The sequence below is a fragment of the Lemur catta genome, chromosome X, assembly GCF_020740605.2.
Source record: "Lemur catta isolate mLemCat1 chromosome X, mLemCat1.pri, whole genome shotgun sequence".
Lineage (NCBI taxonomy): Eukaryota > Metazoa > Chordata > Mammalia > Primates > Lemuridae > Lemur > Lemur catta.
In genome coordinates this window covers 55,809,259-55,828,005 of record NC_059155.1, presented here as the reverse complement: position 1 = coordinate 55,828,005, position 18,747 = coordinate 55,809,259, and the positions used below count along the sequence as shown (strand labels likewise).

The following is an 18,747-nucleotide window of genomic DNA, read 5'->3' as shown; positions in this document are numbered from 1 at the left end:
CCCTGGAGTGGGCCAGGAAGAAGTCAGCCTGGCCAGAGGATCCTAGCCAATCAGAGATAGTCAGTCTGGTTACTCTTGCCCCAATCTGCCCTACCTTATGTGACTCTCCTCATCCTCTCTAAGGGCCTCAGTTTTCCAATCTACAAACTTAGGCTATCGTACTGAGGGATCAGCCCAGAAGCAACCTGCCTAAGGTTCCAAGATGGAGCCTCGCCTTGAAGCAGGTCTCTGAAGTCTGGCCTTCATCATGCTCTTTCCTGATTCCTCTCTTTCCCTCTTGTCAAATCCCTCAGTCACTCATCCTGGCATTTGAGACTCCTCTTCATCTACCCTTTCAGAGAGGGCCTCTGATCTTCATCTTCAGGGATACTCTTAGAAGTCAATTGTGGGATTCTATAATAATATAGTTGGCCCAGGTGTTCTTGACCTGGGATGAGGCATGGGAGAAAAGGATGTATTTTTCCCAGAGTGACATCTTGTTCCCTGTGCCCTCACTCCTCAGTCTGGACCTCCAAAAGGGAGGGCTGTTCTAGGAGGTCTTTAAGGCCAGCCACATCTAGCTCCAAGATATAGTCTTCACTGAAGACCAGAGAAGACAGAACTCATTTGCTGGGACCTTAAACAGAAACCAGGGGGAGGATGAGGAGTCATGGGCCCAATGTGCCCCAGGACCTGTTCCCATGCTGAAACTACTTGTCTTCATATCCTTCATACCTTATTCTGCTCCTCTGCAGCAGAGGGCCCTGCTCCTGGGCATGAGGTTCCCAGGATCTCATGGGGCCAGACCTTTAAAGTGCCACCCACTTCTGTGAGCAGAATCAGGGACAAAACTAGATTCAGGAATGTCCCTCCTTCTTAGGTGACCAAAAGGGCCAGCACTGACTCCCTCAATTGGGAATGTACAGGATGTTTGGGGAGGAATCTTATTATTCACTCACTGAGTAAATACTCATTGAGCACCTACTGTGTGCCTGATACTAAACTGGATGATAGGGACACAGCACGGAAACAAGATAGACCAAGTCTTTGTCCTCCTGAAGCCCAGAGTTCAAGACAAATATTCTTAACATTTTTTGTGCAGTGAACCCCTTTGGTGACCTAGTGAAGCCTGTGGACCATTTCTCAGAAAAAAATCTTTTAAATTGATAAAATACCTAGAATTACAAAGGAAACTGATTATATTGAAATAGTTATTAAAATATGGAAAAAGCAAATATGTGCTATAGTAATATATGTACTCCCCATTAATCTATTAAATCATAAGATCTAATGGAGGGTCTCATGACTATCATGATTTTAAAATAGTGATGAGATTGTATGATATTTCAAGAGATCTGCAACATCTATAATGTGATATGAAAAATCTCTGATTTCTATTGGTGACAGTCACCAATACTGCTACTACTACTATGGTTAGTTACATTCTTTATTGAAAATAATGCTAAATTTCAGTTAGAGGAGAGAGAATATAAAGATGTAAATTTGTTCCCATCCAAATTCATGGGCCCCTCCAAACCCTGTCCCCAGACTCAACTGGAGGTCTTTGGAAACCAAATTAGGAACCTCTGCTAATAGGAGGGTCCTTCCGCTCTCTCCTTCCTTATTAAACAGTTTTTCTTTGGAAGATGGAAACCTGGGTTTTATTGCTGTGTGACTTCAAGTTTGCTTCTCTGGGCCATAGGTCTCTCACCTGAACATTGGGAAAGGCAAGAATTGGGAGGAGAGACCTCAATTATTCATGCCCCAGAATTTATGCTCTCTCATTTAATCTTCACAACATTGTGAGGAAAAAAATTAAATATCTTCCCATTTCACAGATGGTTAAACTGACGCTTCTAGCGAGTCTGTCACTTGACCAATGTCTCAGTAAGTAGCAGGGGTTAGTGAGTGACGCGCCACATGCACAAAACTACCTCATCCTCCAGAGAATTAGGAACTCTGCTCACTTTGAGCGACAGCAACCTAGCTCAGAAATCCCTGCAGATGGGTGTGGAGCTGTGGGCGACGGGGGGCAGAATCCTGTCTCTTAGCAGAGCGGTGTAAGTGCAAGGTGGCTTACGGAGAGTAAGACGTCAAGAAGCTGCGGGTCTCTGATTATTCAGTGACGCACGCCTGGCCTGGCTTCGGGCTTCGCGCCTGCGTGTTCCCAACTAACCCCACCCCCACACACACCAAAGCGCTGTCGGATAGACAGGCAAAGGGGCAATGACGAGCTCTCCTTTCCTGGCCAATCATAGTAAAGGGTGGGCTTGGCTCGCAAACCAATGAGAGTCCTCGAAGGGGCGGAGTTTTCTTCTGCCTGGATCCCAGCCTAGGGGGTAAAGATAAAGTGTTTCCATCTCCAGCCAATCTTAGGGAAGGCAGGAGGGCACTCCTCCAATGGGAGCCCGGGAGCCATCGGTAGCGGTGTAGGCCTGTGGCCCGGCTCGCGCTTCAGCCGGCGGGAGGGACGCGTCCAGTGGTTCTCGAGATCTCGCTGCCGGCCCCTTGTACCTGTTTGCGCGCGGCAGCCGCGGCACCGACGGCGGCTAGAGGTGTCGGGTGAGTGGTTGTAAAGACCGGGCTGGGGGGAGTGGCGGCGGGAATAGGCCAGGCCAGAGCGCGTGAGGGGTGGGGTCTGGGCGAGCTTTTACCTGGGCGGCCTCTCAACCCTAGGTCAGCGGATTGCAGAGGATCGCGCAGGTAGCAAAGGAAGGCCAAGTGCTTCTGTGGCCCCAGACAGCAACCAGGTGAGTACCCTGCGGAGCACCTGTGCCCATCCCAGTGTCTTAGGAAACGATTCTGTGCAGGTCTGCAGCTCACATGATCGTCTGCGTGCGTGCCTGTCTCCATATCCCCCCCACCCCACCCTCCGGGAAGTCTCTGTCTCTTTTTGTCTGTCTTCCTCTCAGACAGACTAGACATCTCAGACAGACTAGACATCCCAGACATAGAAGCTGAATCCTGACCCGACCAGTTAAAACTAGCTATGACACCTTGAGCCATCTACTTCACCCATCTGGGCCTCAGTTTCCTCATCTGTCAAATGGGGTCTAATACTCTCTACTTGAGACAAATGCATGTGCATCATTTTGCCCAGCACCCAACTCTTGGAAATTTTTAAATAAATAATGACTGTCTTGATTGAAAAGAATATTGCCCCTCTTGGTTTCTGTCTTTTTCTCCCTGTCTCTGACCCTTCCCCCATTGAGTCTTCTTTCTGAATGCTTTTGTCTTTCTCTGTTATTGTTTTTCCTCTTTTTTAAGAAAGAGGAAAAAGAAGTTAGAGATGTATTGTTTATAGCAATGAGCTTGGCCCGAGGTTAGAGGTGTATTGTTTATAGCAATGAGCTTGGTCTGAGGGCACCTATGAACTTAACCTGAGGCTCCCACCTGTTCTGTGGGTAAAACATGTAGCCTGGCTTCAGCTGCTTCTAGTCTCATTGAGGACAGAGCCCTCTTTGTTCCCCAGCCTACTCTGTTAAATAGGTAGAGATACCCAGGATGGGGAACAAATTACATTAGAAAACACTTTTTAATGGCCTTTTATCCTATGGAATGTCAGTCACCACAAACAGCCTAGAGATCTCCTGGTTACTTCTTCACACATCCCTGGACATTCTCCTTCCTGTCTCCATCCTGAAATCCTTTGATCAGGCCTTCTGGAACTCACCTTCAGTCATCAGCAAAATCCCCTCCATTCTCATCCTGGCTTCTGAGTACTTCCTTCATTTTCTTGCTGTGCTCTGGTTGTTCTCATACCTATTGGACCCAACACTCCATTTTTATAAGGTATATTTTGAAATGCTTGAAATGCTTCACTATTCTGAAATGAAGTACATAGAAAATACAATCTATCTATATACATAATTCACTGAAAACCAATATAATGCCCTAATTGTAATATAAGGGAGAAGTAAAGGAAGAGTAATTTATAATACAATAAAATGTATTTCAGTATGTAAAGACTGGGATATGACTCCACTAGTGGACGTAAGGAAATGGTCTTAAACATAATGACACTTGCATCTGTGAATGTGACAGCTACATGTGTGTTGATTGGTGACTTAGAAGCCACAGGTAGTGTGATGCAGTTTTTCTAAATGATGAACAATTCCCCATAGAATTCTAAACAAAACAATGTGTAATCTTCCTTCAATTTACATGGTTGTTGAATTTCTGGAGAAGTCAGTATATAATATCCATGATCTGGCCCCCTAATCTCTCTGACCTTCTCTCCTACCACTGTCCTCCCTTGCTCGATCGATTCCATCCATTCTGGCCTCCTTAATGTTACCTGAACACATTAGGCACACTGCTACCTCAGGGGTTTTGTACTGGACCATTCCCTGTACCTAGAAGTGCTCTTTCCCCGAATATCCACAAGGCTCATGCTCCTACTTCCTTCAGGCTTCTACTCAGATGTCACTTTCTCAGAGGGCTACCTTGACCATCCTGTTTAAAATTGCAGCTCTCCCCTAACACGACCCTGCTCTGTATATTCCACAGTGCTCTTTACGTAACATGTCATTAACCTCTTTGTTATGTTTGTGTATTGTCCGACTCTCCTACTCAATTGTAAGTTCCAGAAGGGCAGGGATTTTTGTCTTTTTTGTTCCTGAATGTATACCTATTACCTAAAACAGTGCTTACCACAAAGTAGACTTTCTCAATAAATGTTTGTTGAAGAAATAAAGGGACAAATGAACCAGTTTTTCACTAACATGACTGTCTGGTGGGACATTCTAAAGTTGTATGCTCTTCGTGGTCTAATGGCTAGGAGAAGAAAGAAGAAAAGATAAAACAAAAAAAAAAAAGAAACAAAATAAATTTAAAAAGAAAAAAAATTAAAAAAAAGTTATATGGGATGTGGTATAATTCCTTGTGTGGAGCTGCAGGAAGCTGAGCATACCTGGTCCATACCCACTAAATATCACTAATGATCTTATTGGTGACAATCAAAAATGCCCCAAACACCCCTTAACTGTCCAAACCCCCCCCCCACTGAGAACCACTGCTTGAATAGCGGTCTGGCTTTCCCCTGAACACCCAGTTCCCCCAGCAGCCCCCTCATACCCCTCTTCCCGGGAGACTGAGAGGTAGGGGTAGGTGTCCTTGCTCCAAATTGCCCTTTCCAGACATTTCCTTTCCCTCCTCCTTAACATTTTTTTTTTTGAAGGGATAAGTAAAGAGGCTTTATTGGGGTGCTCCCGGGTGGGGGTAACGGGTCCCAAGAGAGGGGCCCGGGCAAGCCTCATGGTCCCACGAGTGGAACCAGAGAAGGCGCCCCGCCCAGAAGTCTGGGTGGGCTTATATACCTTTTTAGGGGTGGGGGATGGGAGTTTCTCTGGAGGGAAGGTTTCGGCGGGAAGAGTGAGGAATTTCTTTGTTTCAGCTTTAGGGCAGGTATGGAGGAATAGGAGGGGCTTCCTCTTTTTCCATTAGGGAGGGGAGGGGTGCCCGCCACCAGCCTTACATTCCGGCCTTTTAGTGATAATAGGGCTCCGCGGTCTTTCTGGCTACTTCCTGCTTTTGAGGGGCATAGTAGGGGCTGTGGGCCGGAGTCGGCTGGTGGGGCGGTGACTGGAAGAGGAGAGTAGCGATGAAGAAGCCTCTGATTTACTGTCACTCTGGATAATTCCTGCAGGCGGCATTGGGGAAACGAGTCACCGGGCTGTCACGGAGAAGTTGCCTGAGGAGAGAAAGATATGGGAGATAGGAGGCCAAATGTGGGGGCTGGGCTGGAAGATAATAGTCAATGAGAAAAGGCCTAATGAGAAAAGGCTGGCTGTACACGAGTTTGAAATGTCTGTGAGGTGGCATATGAGTGAAATTGACCTGCCAGTCTTGTCCGGCGAGGTGACTAGGCATCTGGTGGGTGGATACAGGGGGTTTTAGGCCCCCTTGAGGGTTAAAAGAGGCACTTACATGTCACAGTCGAGTAAACAGTTTTGATGAGAGAATATAGGGAAGGGTGTGAAAATAGAGGCTGTAAGAAGTGGGAGAGGCCCTTAGTGCTGATATGTAGTGAGGAGTGGACCTGGCCAATGAGTTCCAGGGCCTGTGCCTTAGGGAGAGCCAGCTTGCCGTCCTTAAGAAGGACCCACCCTTCAGTGGTGGTTGATCCCCCTTGGGTGAGAAGGCTGTCACGCTCCTCTGGAGTGTAGCGAGGTTGGAGGGAAGGAATGGAAAGGAAAAGAAGAGGAGCCAGACTAGGGTGTTTTGGGGATGTTACGCTGCGGGCGACAGTATCAGCATAGTTGTTTCCCTTAGTGACAAGGGACCAGTCCGACTGGTGTCCCTTGCAGTGTATGATAGCTAATTGGGTGGGTAACTGAAGGGCCTCGAGGAGATGTGAGACAAGGGTGGCGTTAATAACAGGGGAGCCTTTGGTGGAGAGAAAGCCCCGTTCTCTCCATATGGCAGCATGGCAGTGAGTTATCATAAACACATACTTGGAGTCTGTGTAAATATTTACAGTCCTGCCTTTGGCTAGGTGTAAGGCTTGGGTGAGAGCAGTGAGTGCGAGGTGGTGCCCTCCGAAAGACGGGAGGCTTCCATTACCTGAGAGGCAGAGGCAATGGCATAGGCCGCCCAGCGTTTGCCATCCTCACCTGTGATGGAGCTGCCATTAACAAAGAAAGTTAAGTCCACTGTAGGGAGTGGCTTGTCTGACAGATCGGGTCTAGGGGTAGTGGAGGTTTTAACCATTTCTGAGCAGGAATGTGAGGACAGGGATAGGCAGGGAATGGGGAGCAGAGTGGCAGGGTTTAGAGTTGGGGATTGAGATAAAGCAAACATTTTTTTTTGTTTTTAGAATTTTAAAACTTTTTAAAAAAATAATTTCAGGCTTTAAAAAACATTGTAAAAATTATAGAAAGAGTTCCCATATATCCTTCACTCAGATTCCCCAAATGTTAAGAAAGTCTACAACTATAGTTTAAGTATCAAAATTTAAACATTAATTGCAACACAGGCATACCTCAGAGATACTGCAGGTTCAGTTCCAGACCAACACAGTAAAGTGAGTCTCAAATTTTTTGGTTTTCCAGTGCACATAAAAGTTATGTTTACACTATACTATTGTTTATTAAGTGTATATTAGCATTATGTCTAAAAACATGTACATACCTTAATTTAAAAATACTTTATTGCTAAAAAATGCTAATGATCATCTGAGCCTTCAGTGAGTTGTAATCTTTTTGCTGGCAGAGGGTCTTGCCTTGATTTTGATGGCTGCTGATTGATCAGGGTGGTGGTTACTGGTTGCTGAAGGTTGGGGTGGCTGAGGTGATTTCTTAACATAACAATGAGGTCAGGCACTGTGGCTCATGCTCAGCACTTTGGGAGGCTTAGGTGGGAGGATCATTTGAGGCTAGGAGTTTGAGACCAGCCTGGGCAGCATAGTGAGACCCCTGTCTCTACAAAAAACAAAAATACAAAAATTAGCCCGGCATGGTGGCACATACCTCTGTAGTCTTAGCTACTCGGGAGGCTGAGGCAGGAGGATCGCTTGAGCCCAGGAGTTTGAGGTTGCAGTGGGCTATGTTGACACCACCGTACTCTAGCCCAAGCAACAGATCAAGACCCTGTCTCAAAAAAAAAAAGATAACAATCAAGTAATGAAGTTTGCCACATCAATTGACTCTTCCTTTCACAAAAGAGTTCTTTGTAGCATGTGATACTGTTTGATAGCATTTTACCTACAGTGGAACTTGTTTCAAAATTGGAATCAATCCTCTCAAACCCTGCTGCTGCTTTATCAACTAAGTTTATATAATATTCAAAGTGCTTTGTTGTCGTTTCAACAGTGTTCACAGCCTCTTCACCAGTAGTAGATTCCATTTCATGAAACCACTTTCTTTGTTCATCCATAAGAAGCAACTCCACGTTCTTTCAGATTTTATCATGAGATTGCAGAAATTCAGTCATATATTCAGGCTCTACTTCTAATTCTAGTTCTCTTGCTGTTTCCACCACCTCTGCAGTTACTTCCTCTACTGAAGTGTTGGACCCCTCGAAGTCATCTGTGAGGACGGGAATCAACTTCTTCCAAACTCCTGTTAATTTTGATATTTTGACCTCCTCCCATGAATCACAAATGAATGGCTTCTAGAATGGTGAGTCCTTTCAGAAGATTTTCAATTTACTTTGCCCAGAAGAATCACTATCTATGGCAGCTATAGCCTTATGAAATGCATTTCTTTTTTTTTTTTTTTGAGACAGAGTCTCACTCTGTTGCCCAGGCTAGAGTGAGTGCCATGGCATCAGCCTAGCTCACAGCAACCTCAAACTCCTGGGCTTAAGCGATCCTACTGCCTCAGCCTCCCGAGTAGCTGGGACTACAGGCATGCGCCACCATGCCCGGCCAATTTTTTCTATATATATATTTTAGTTGGCCAGATAATTTCTTTCTATTTTTAGTAGAGATGGGGTCTCGCTCTTGCTCAGGCTGGTCTCGAACTCCTGACCTCGAGCAATCCACCCACCTCGGCCTCCCAGAGTGCTAGGATTACAGGCGTGAGCCACCACGCCCGGCCGAAATGCATTTCTTAAATAATAAGACTTGAAAGTCAAAATTACTCCTTGATCCATGGGCTACAGAATGGATACTGTGTTAGAAGGCATGAAACCAACATGCATGTCCTTGTACGTTTCCATGACAGCTCTTGGGTGACGAGGTGAATTGTCAATGAGCGGTTATATTTTGAAAGGAGTCTTTATTTTTTTTTCTGAGCAATAGGTCTCAATAGTGAGCTTAAAATATACAATAAACCATGCTATAAACAGATGTGCTGCCATCCAGGCCTTGTTGTTCCATTTATATAGAGCACAGGCATAGTAGATTTAACATAATTCTTTTTTTTTTTTTTCTGAGACAGAGTCTCACTCCGTTCCCCGGGCTAGAGTGCCGTGGCGTCAGCCTAGCTCACAGCAACCTCAAACTCCTGGGCTTAAGCGATCCTCTTGCCTCAGCCTCCTGAGTAGCTGGGACTACAGGCATGCACCACCATGCCCGGCTAATTTTTTTTCTATATAGATTTTTAGCTGTCCAAATCATTTCTTTCTATTTTTGGTAGAGACGGGGTCTCACTCTTGCTCAGGCTGGTCTCGGACTCCTGACCTTGAGCGATCCACCCGCCTTGGCCTCCCAGAGTGCTAAGATTACAGGCATGAGCCACCGCGCCCGGCCAGATTTAGCATAATTCTTAATGGCCCTAGGATTTTCAGAATGATAAATGAACATTGACTTCAGCTCAAAGTCACCAGTTGCATTAGCCCCTAACAAGCAAGTCAGCCTGTCCTTTGAAGCTTTGAAGCCAGGCATTGACTTCTCATCTCTAGCTATGAAAGTCCTAGATGACATCATCTTCTGATAGAAGGCTCTTTTATACACATGGAAAATCTGTTGTTTAGTGTAGCCACCTTTATCAGTTATCTTAGCTAGATCTTCTGGATAACTTGCTGCAGCTTCTACATCACTTGCTGCTTCACCTTGCACTTAAACTTCATGAACCAACCTCTGCTAGCTTCCAACTTTTCTTCGGCAGCTTCCTCACCTCTTTCAGCCTTCATAGAATTGAAGAGAGTTAGGACCTTGCTCTAGATTAGGCTTTGGCTTAAGGGAATGATATGACTGGTTTGATCTCTCCAGACCACTAAAACTTTCTCCATATCAGCAATAAGGCTGTTTCACTTTCCTATCATTCATTTATTCACGGGAGTAACACTTCTGATTTCCTTCAGGGGCTTTTCCTTTGCATTCACAACTTGACTAACTGGCTCAAGAGGCCTAGTTTTCAGCCTGTCTCAGCTTTCACCATGCCTTCCTCACTAACCTTAATCATTTCTAGCCTTTGATTTAAGGTGAGAGACATGCAACTCTTCCTTTCACTTGAACACTTAGAGGCCATTGTAGGGTGATTAATTGGCCTAATTTCAATATTGTTCTTTCTCTGGGAATAGGGAGGCCTGAAGAGAGGGAGAAAGATGGGGGAATGACCAGTTAGTGGAGCAGTCAAAATACAACATTTATTAATTAAGTTCACCATCTTATATGGGTGCAGTTTGTGGTGGCCCAAAACAATTACAATAGTAACATCAAAACTCACTGATCACAGATCACCATAAGAGATATAATAAGAAAAAGTTTGTAATACTGTAAAAATTATGAAAATGTGAGACAGACACTAAGTGAGCACATGCTGTTGGAAAAATGGCACTGATAAATTTGCTCAATGCAGGGCTGCCAAAAACCTTTTATTTGTAAAGAACACATTATCTGCAAAGCATGATAAAATGAGGTATGGCTGTACTATTTTTTTTTTGAAACAGAGTCTTGCTGTGTTGCCCAGGCTAGAGTGAGTGCCGTGGCGTCAGCCTAGCTCACAGCAACCTCAAACTCCTGGGCTCAAGCAATCCTTCTGCCTCAGCCTCCCAAGTAGCTGGGACTACAGCCATGCGCCACCATGCCCGGCTAATTTTTTCTATGTATTTTTAGTTGTCCAGATAATTTCTTTCTATTTTTAGTAGAGACGGGGTCTCGCTCTTGCTCAGGCTGGTCTCGAACTCCTGACCTCCAGCGATCCTCCCGCCTTGGCCTCCCAGGGTGCTAGGATGCCTGTACTATTAATGAAAGTACAGAACTTAGATTTCATTAGTTTTTCCACTAATATTACTTTTATCTTCCAGAATCTAATTCATGCTCTCACATTGCATTTAGTCATCATGTCTCCTTAGCCTCCAGAACCATTTGTTGAAAAAATATTCTTTTTCCCATTGGATTGTCTTGGCAACCTTGTCAAAAATCAATTGACCATAGTCTGGGCGCAGTATTTGTACTATTCAGGAGGCTGAGGTGGGAGGATCTCTTCAGCCCAGGAGTTTGAGGCCAGCCTGGTCAACACAGCAAGACCCCCATCTCTAAAAACAACAACAAAAAAAGAACTGACCGTAAATCATATACATGTAATGGTTAATTTCTGGACTCCCAGTTCTGTTCCATTGACTCTGTATGTCTGTCAGTATGCCAGACCACACTGTCTTGATTACTGTAGCAGTGTAATACGTTTTGAAATCAGGAAGTGAGAGTCCTCTAACTTTGTTCTTTTTCAAGATTGTTTTGGCTATCCTTGCATTTCCATATGAATTTTAGGGTCAGCTTGTCAATTAAAAAAAAAAACAGCTAGAATTTTCATAGGAGTTGTGTCAAATCTATGTATCAATTTGAGGAGTATTGCCATTTAACAATGTTGTCTTCCAATCTGTGAACAGGGGATGTTCTTCTATTTATTTGGATCTTTAATTTCTTTCAGGAGTGTTTTGTAGTTTTCAGTGTACAAGCCTTGTAGTTCTTTCGTTAAATTTATTCCTAGGCATTTTATTCTTTTTGATGCTATTATAAATGGGATTTTTTCTTAATTTCATATTTTGTTCATTGCTATTGTATAGAAATATAATTGATTTTTGTTTATTGATCTTCTATCATGCTACATTGCCAAACTTGTTTATTAGTTCAAATAGTTTTTTGGTACACTCCTTAGGATTTTTTATATACGAGATCATATTATCTGCAAATAGAGATAGTTTAACTTTTTCCTTTCCTATCTGGATGACTTTTATTTTTCTTTCTTGCCTAATTGCCCTGGCTAGACCTTGTAGTACAATGTTGACTAGAAGTGATGAGAACAGACATCCTTGTCTTGCTCCTGATCTTAGGGGGAAAGTATTGAGTCTTTCTTGATTAAGTATGATGTTAGCTGTGGGTTTTATGTAGATACCCTTTATCCAGTTGAGGAGGTTCCCCTCTGCTCCTAATTCGTTGAATGTTTTCATTACCCATGAATGGGTATTGGATTTTGTCAAATGCTTTTTCTGTATCTAGAGAGATGATCATGTGGAGTTCATACTTTATGCTATTAATATGGTATATGACATTGATTAATATTCAGATGATAAATCAACCTTTCATTCCTGAGATAAATCATACTTGGTCATGTTATGTAATATTGGGCTTGGTTTGCTAGTAATTTGTTGAGATTTCTCCATCTATACTCATAAGACATATTGGTCTGTAATTTTCTTGTAATGTCTTTGTCTGGTTTTGGTATCAGAGTCATATTGGCTGCACAGAATGAGTTGGGAAGTGTTTTCTCCTCTATTTTTTGGAAGGGTTTGTGAAAGATTGGTATTTGCTTTGTTTATGCCTTATGCTGTTTTTGTTCTTCTTTTCCTCAATTTGTCTCTTCTTTTGTGTTAAGTAGATATTTTCTACTGTAACTTTTTTACTTTATTTTTTATTTATTTTTTTTTTTTGAGACAGAGTCTCACTCTGTTACCCAGGCTAGAGTGAGTGCCGTGGCGTCAGCCTAGCTCACAGCAACCTCAAACTCCTGGGCTTAAGCGATCTTACTGCCTCAGCCTCCCGAGTAGCTGGGACTACAGGCATGTGCCACCATGCCCAGCTGATTTTTTTGTATATATATTTTTAGTTGGCCAGATAATTTTTATTTCTATTTTTAGTAGAGACAGGGTATTGCTCAGGCTAGTCTCGAACTCCTGACCTCGAGCGATCCACCCGCCTCGGCTTCCCAGAGGGCTAGGATTACAGGCGTGAGCCACCGCGCCCAGCCTACTGTAACTTTTTAATTCCCTTATTAATTACATTTTTTGAGTTAAGTTCTTAGTGATTACTCTGGGTAATACAATTAACATCATAACTTAAAACAATCTACTTTGGATTAATACTAACTTAATTTCAAATAGTGCAGTCATACGCCACATAATTACATTTCAGTCAACAATGGACTGCATGTAGGACAGTGGTCCCATGAGATTATAATGGAGCTAAAACAATTCCTGTCACCTAGTGATGTCTTGATGATCCTTACCCTATGTAGGTCTAGGCTAAGGTGTGTGTGTTTGTACCTTAATTTTTAACAAAACACTTTAAAAAGTGAAAAACAAGAATTTTTAAAAATAGAAAAATCTTCTAGAATAAAGATATAAAGAAAGAAAATATTTTTGTATAGCTGTATAATGTATTTTTCTTTTAAGCTAAGTGTTATTACAAAAGAATCAAAAAGTTTTAAATAATTAAAAAGTTTATAAAGTCAAAAATGATATGTTTATATTTATATATTATAAAAGTTAAAAATTATCTCTTTATTGATATTCTCCATTTGAGACATTGTTCTCATAGTTTCCTTTTATACTTTAGATATGGTTTCTTTTAGTTCTTTGAAAATATTTATAATCTGGCTGGGTGCAGTGACACACACCTGCAGTCCCAGCACTTTGGGAGGCCAAGGTGGGAGGATCACTTGAGTCCATGAGTTCAAGACCAGCCTGGGCAACATGGTGAGACCCTGTCTCTACAGAAAAAAAAAATTAGCTGAGTATAGTTACATGCACCTATAGTTCCAGCTACTTGGGAGGCTGAGGTGGGAAGATTGCTTGAGCCCAGGAGTTTGAGGCTGCACTGAGCTGTGATTCTACTGCTATGCCCCAGCCTGGGCAACAGAGTGAAACCTGTCTCTAAAAAATAAATAAATAAATAATATATATATATATATATATATATACATACATACATACATACATATACACATACATACACATAAAATAGCTAATTTAAGTCTTTGTCTATTAAACCCAAAACATGGACCCTCTCAGGGGCTGCTTTTTTCCCCTATGTATATGGTATACTTTCCTCTTTCTTTGCATGTCTCATAATTTTTTGTCAAAAACTGGGCATGGTAGTTACTTTATTCTAATAATTCTGGTGTCATACTTTTCTATCCTCAAGGTTTGTTATTGTTCTTTTATAAGAACAATAAAATAATAAAATAAAATTTTATTATCAAATTTATTTATTTTAATTGACAAATAAAAATTACATTTTTGTCATGTAAAACATAATGTTTTAAAATATATATACATTGTAGAATGGCTAAATCAAGTTAATTAACATATGCATTACCTCACATACTTTTTTGTGGTGAAAAAACTTAAAATCTAGTCTTTTAGCAATTTTCAAGAATATAATACATTGTTATTAACTATAGTCACCATGCTGTACAATTGATATTTATTTATTTATTTTTGAGAGAGGGTCTTGCTCTGTTGCCCAGGCTAGAGTATAGTGGCGTCATCATAGCTCACAGCAACCTCAAACTCCTGGGCTCAAGCAATACTCCTGCCTCAGCCTCCCAAGTAGCTGGGACTATAGGCACGCACCACCATGCCCAGCTAATTTTTATATTTTTTGTAGATATGGGGTCTCACTCTTACTCAGACTGATCTCAAACTCCTGACCTCAAGCGACCCTCCCACGTTAGCCTCCCAAAGTGCTAGGATTACAGGCATGAGCTACCACGCCCAGCCACAATTGATCTTTTGAACTTATTCCTCCTATCTGACCAAAATTTTGTACCCTTTGACGAACATCTCCCCAACAACAACCGCACAGCTGCTGGTAATCACCATTCTACTCTCTGCTTCTACGAGTTCAACTTTTTAAAAATTCTACATGTAAGTCAGATCATGCAGTATTTGTCTTTCTGTGCCTGGCTTATTTCACTTAACATAATGTCCTCCAGGTTCATCCATATTGTCACAAATGACAGGATTTCCTTTTTTAAGGTTGAATAGTATTCCATTGTGTATATATACCACATTTTCCCTATTCTCTATTCATCTGTTGATGGACACTTAGGTTGATTTCATATCGTAGCTATTGTGAACAATGCTGCAATGAACATGGGAGTGCAGATATCTCTTCAACATACTGATTTCATTTCCTTTGGCTATACTCCAGCAGCGGATTTCTGGATTATATGATATTCCTATTTTTAATTTTTTGAGGAACGTCTGTACTGTTTTCTATAATGACTGTACTAATTTACATTCCCACTAATAGCATAAAAGGGTTCCCTTTTCTCCACATCCTTGCCAAGACTTATCTTTCATGTTTTTGATAATAGCCATTTGATTTTAACAAGTGTAAGGTGATACCTCACTGTAGTTTGTTTTCTTTTTTTCTTTTTTTTTTTTTGAGACAGAGTCTCACTCTGTTGCCTGGGGTAGAGTGCTGTGGCGTCAGCCTAGCTCACAGCAACCTCAAACTCCTGGGCTCAAGCGATCCTCCTGCCTCAGCCTCCCAAGTAGCTGGGACTGTAGGCATTCGCCACCATGCCTAGCTAATTTTTTCTATTTTTAGTAGAGACAGGGTCTCACTCTTGGTCAGGCTGGTCTCAAGCTCCTGAGCTCAAGCAATCCTCGCACCTCGGCCTCCCAGAGTGCTAGGATTACAGGGGTAAGCCGCCTCGCCAGGCAACCCATTTTCAAATCAGGCTATTTGTTTTCTTGCTATTAAATTGTTTGAATTCCTTATCTATTTTGGATATTAACCCCTTTTCAGATGTGTTGTTTGCAAACATATTCTCCCATTCCACAGGTTGTCTCTTCACTGTGTTGATTGTTTCCTTTGCTGTACAGAAGCTTTTTTGTTTGATGTAATCCCATTTGTCTATTTTCACTTTTGTTTCTGGTACTTTTGTAGTCATATCCAAAATATCATGACCCAGACCAATGTTGTGGATCTTTTACCCTATGTTTCCGTCTAGGAGTTTTACAGTTTACTGTCTTAAATTTAAGTCTTTACTCCATTTTGATTTGATTTTTGTATATGGTATGAGATAAGGGTCTAATTCATTCCTAAGTATTTTACTTTTTCTGTAGCTATTGTAAGTGGGATTGTTTGCTTGATTTCTTTTTTGGGTAGATTGTTGTTAGTGTGTAGAAGCACTGGTTTTTGTATGATGATTTTGTACCCTGCAACTTTACTCAATTCATATATTAGTTCTAACAGTTTTTTGTGGAATCTTTAGGGCTTTCTATATGTAAGATCATGCCATCTCTAAACAGGAATGATTTTACTTCCTTTCCAATTTGAATGTCTCTTATTTCTTTCTTTTGCTTCATTGCTCTGGCTAGGACTTCTATTAATAATAGTACTATGTTGAACAGAAATGGCAAGAGTGTCTCATTCCTGATCTTAGAGGAAAAAATTTCAACTTTTCATCACTGAGTATCATTGTTAATAGCTATGGGTTTGTTCTATACAGTCTTTATTGTGTTGAGGTATATTCCTCTTGTGCCTAGTTTTTTGAGTTTTATAATGAAAGGGTATAGAATTTTGTCATAATTTTTTGCATCTATTGAGATGATCACGTGGTTTTTGTCCTTCATTCTGTTACATTCTGTTAATGTGGTATATTATCACATGTATCAGTTTGCATGGTGGAACCATCCTTGCATCCCTGGGATAAATCCTACTTGATCATGGTGAATGATCCACTTAATGTGCTGTTAAATTTGGTTTACTGGTATTTTGTTGAGATTTTTTGATTCTGTGTTCATTAGGGATATTGGCCTATAATTTTCGTTTCTTATGGTGACCTTGTCTGGCTTTGGTATCAAGGTAATGCTGTCCTCATAAAATGAGTTTGGAAGTATACTTTCTTCCTCAGTTTTGTGGAAGAGTTTCATAAGGATTGGTATTAGTTCTTTAAATGTTTGGTAGAATACAGCAGTGAAGCCATCAGGTCTTGGGGCTTTTTTTGATGTAAGACTTTATTACTAATTCAATCTCCTTACTCATTATTGGTCTGAACATTGAGATTTTCTGTTTCTTCATGATTCATCTTGGCAGGTTGTGTCTAGAAATTTTTCTGTTTTTTCTCGGTTATCCAATTTGTTGGTATATAATTGTTCATAGTAGTCTCCTACATCCTTTGTATTCCTGTGGTGTCAGTTGTAATGTTTCCTCTTTCATTTCTGATTTTATTTGTTTGAGTCCTTTCTGTCTTTCTTTAATCACTTTAGCTAACGGTTTGGCAATTTTGTTTATCTTTTAATTAAAAAAACAACTCTCAGTTTTTTGGGTTTTTTCTTTTTTTGAGACAGGATCTCACTCTGTTGCCTGGGCTAGAGTGCTGTGGTGTCATCATAGCTCACTGCAACCTCAAACTCCTGGGCTCATATGTTCTGATCTTTATAATTTTCTTCTGTCTACCAACTTTGGACTTAGTTTGTTCTTCTTTTTCTACTTCCTTGAGGTATAATGTTAGGTTTTCCATTTAAGATCTTTCTTTTTTTTGGTATAGATGTTTATTGCTGTAAACTTCCCTGTTAGAACTGCTTTTGCTACATCTGATAAGTTTTGGTATGTTGTGTGCCCATTTTCATTTGTCTCAAGATATTTTTAAATTTCCCTTTTGATTTGTCCTTTGACTCATTAATTGTTCAGGAGCATGTTGTTTCATTTCCATGTATTAATATTTGTGAATTTTCTAAAATTCCTCTTGTTATTGATTTTTATTTCCATACCATTGTGGTCAGAAAAGATACTTGTTATGATTTCAATCTTCTTACATTTAAGACTTGTTTTATTGTGTAGTATATGATCTGTCGTGGAGAATGATCCATGTGCTCTTGAGAAAAATGTGTATTCTGCTGCTATTGGATGGAATGTTTTATATATCTGTTAGGTCCTTTTGGTCTAAAGTATAGTTTAAGTTCGATGTTTCCTTATTGATTTTCTGTCTGGGTGATCTGTTCATTGCTGGAAGTCGGGTATTGAGGTTCCCTACTATTACTGCATTGCAGTCTATCTCTCCCTTCAGATGTATTAATATTTGCTTTATATATTTGGGTATTCCAATGTTGGGTACAGATATATTTACAATTGTTATATCCTCTTTTTTAAAAATAGAGATGTGGTCTCACTCTGTCATTCAGGCTGGTGTGCAATGGCACAATCATAGTTCACTGTAGCCTTGAACTCCTGGGCTCAAGTGATCCTCCCACCTCAGCCTCCTGAGTATCTGGGGCTACAGGTGCATACCACTATGCCCAGCTAGTTTTTTAAAAAAAGTTTTTAAACACAGGGTCTCACTATGTTGCCCAGGCTAGTCTCAAACTCCTGGCCTCAAGCAATCCTCCTGCCTCAGCCTCCTGAGTAGCTGAGATTATAGGCATGAGCCATCACACCCAGCTATTTGTTATATCCTCTTGATGAATGAACCCTTTGTCATTATATGATCTTCTTTGTCTCTTTTTACAGTTTTTGACTTAAAGTCTATTTTATCTGATATAAGTTTAGCTACCACTACTCTCTTTTGGTTTTCATTTGCATGGAGTATATTTTTCCATCACTTCACTTTTAGCCTATGTGTCCTGAAGTGAGTCTCTGATAGACAGCATATAGTTTGCATCTTGTCTTTTTATCCATTCAGCCACTCTGAGCCTTTTGATTGGATAATTTAATCTATTTACATTCAAGGTAATTATTAATAGGTAAGGACTTACTACTGCCATTTTGTGAATTGTTTTCTGGTTGTTTTGTAGATCCTTTATTCCTCTTTTGTGATTAGGTGATTTTTCTCTAGTAGTATGCTTTGATTCTCCTTTCTTTTTCTCTCTTGTGTATCTGTTATAGGTTTTTGCTTTGTGGTTCCCAGGAAGTTTACATAAAACATCTTTTAATTGTAACTGGATATTTAAAGCTCATAACAATTTTGATAACATTAAAGAACTCTGCACTTTTACTCCACCTCCACCCCCATCACATTTTATGTTTTGATGTCATAATTTACATCTTTTTATTGTGTATCCCTTAACAAATTATTGTAGATATTATTTTTAATAGTTTTGTCTTTTAACCTTTATGCTAAAGATGTAAGTGATTTACACACCACCATTACA

General features: G+C 40.9%; 1 long non-coding RNA gene across 4 annotated transcripts in view; it reads left to right on the top strand.

The window, feature by feature from the left end:
* The first annotated feature begins 2,316 nt into the window (after positions 1-2,316).
* LOC123628042 overlaps positions 2,317-18,747 on the top strand; it is a 43,637-nt gene continuing 27,206 nt past the window's right edge. For all 4 annotated transcript variants that reach the window (XR_006731579.1, XR_006731578.1, XR_006731581.1 and 1 more), the window contains exons 1-3: positions 2,317-2,541; positions 2,656-2,729; positions 7,968-8,099. This is a non-coding gene — a long non-coding RNA (uncharacterized LOC123628042). The remainder of the gene's footprint in view (positions 2,542-2,655; positions 2,730-7,967; positions 8,100-18,747) is intronic.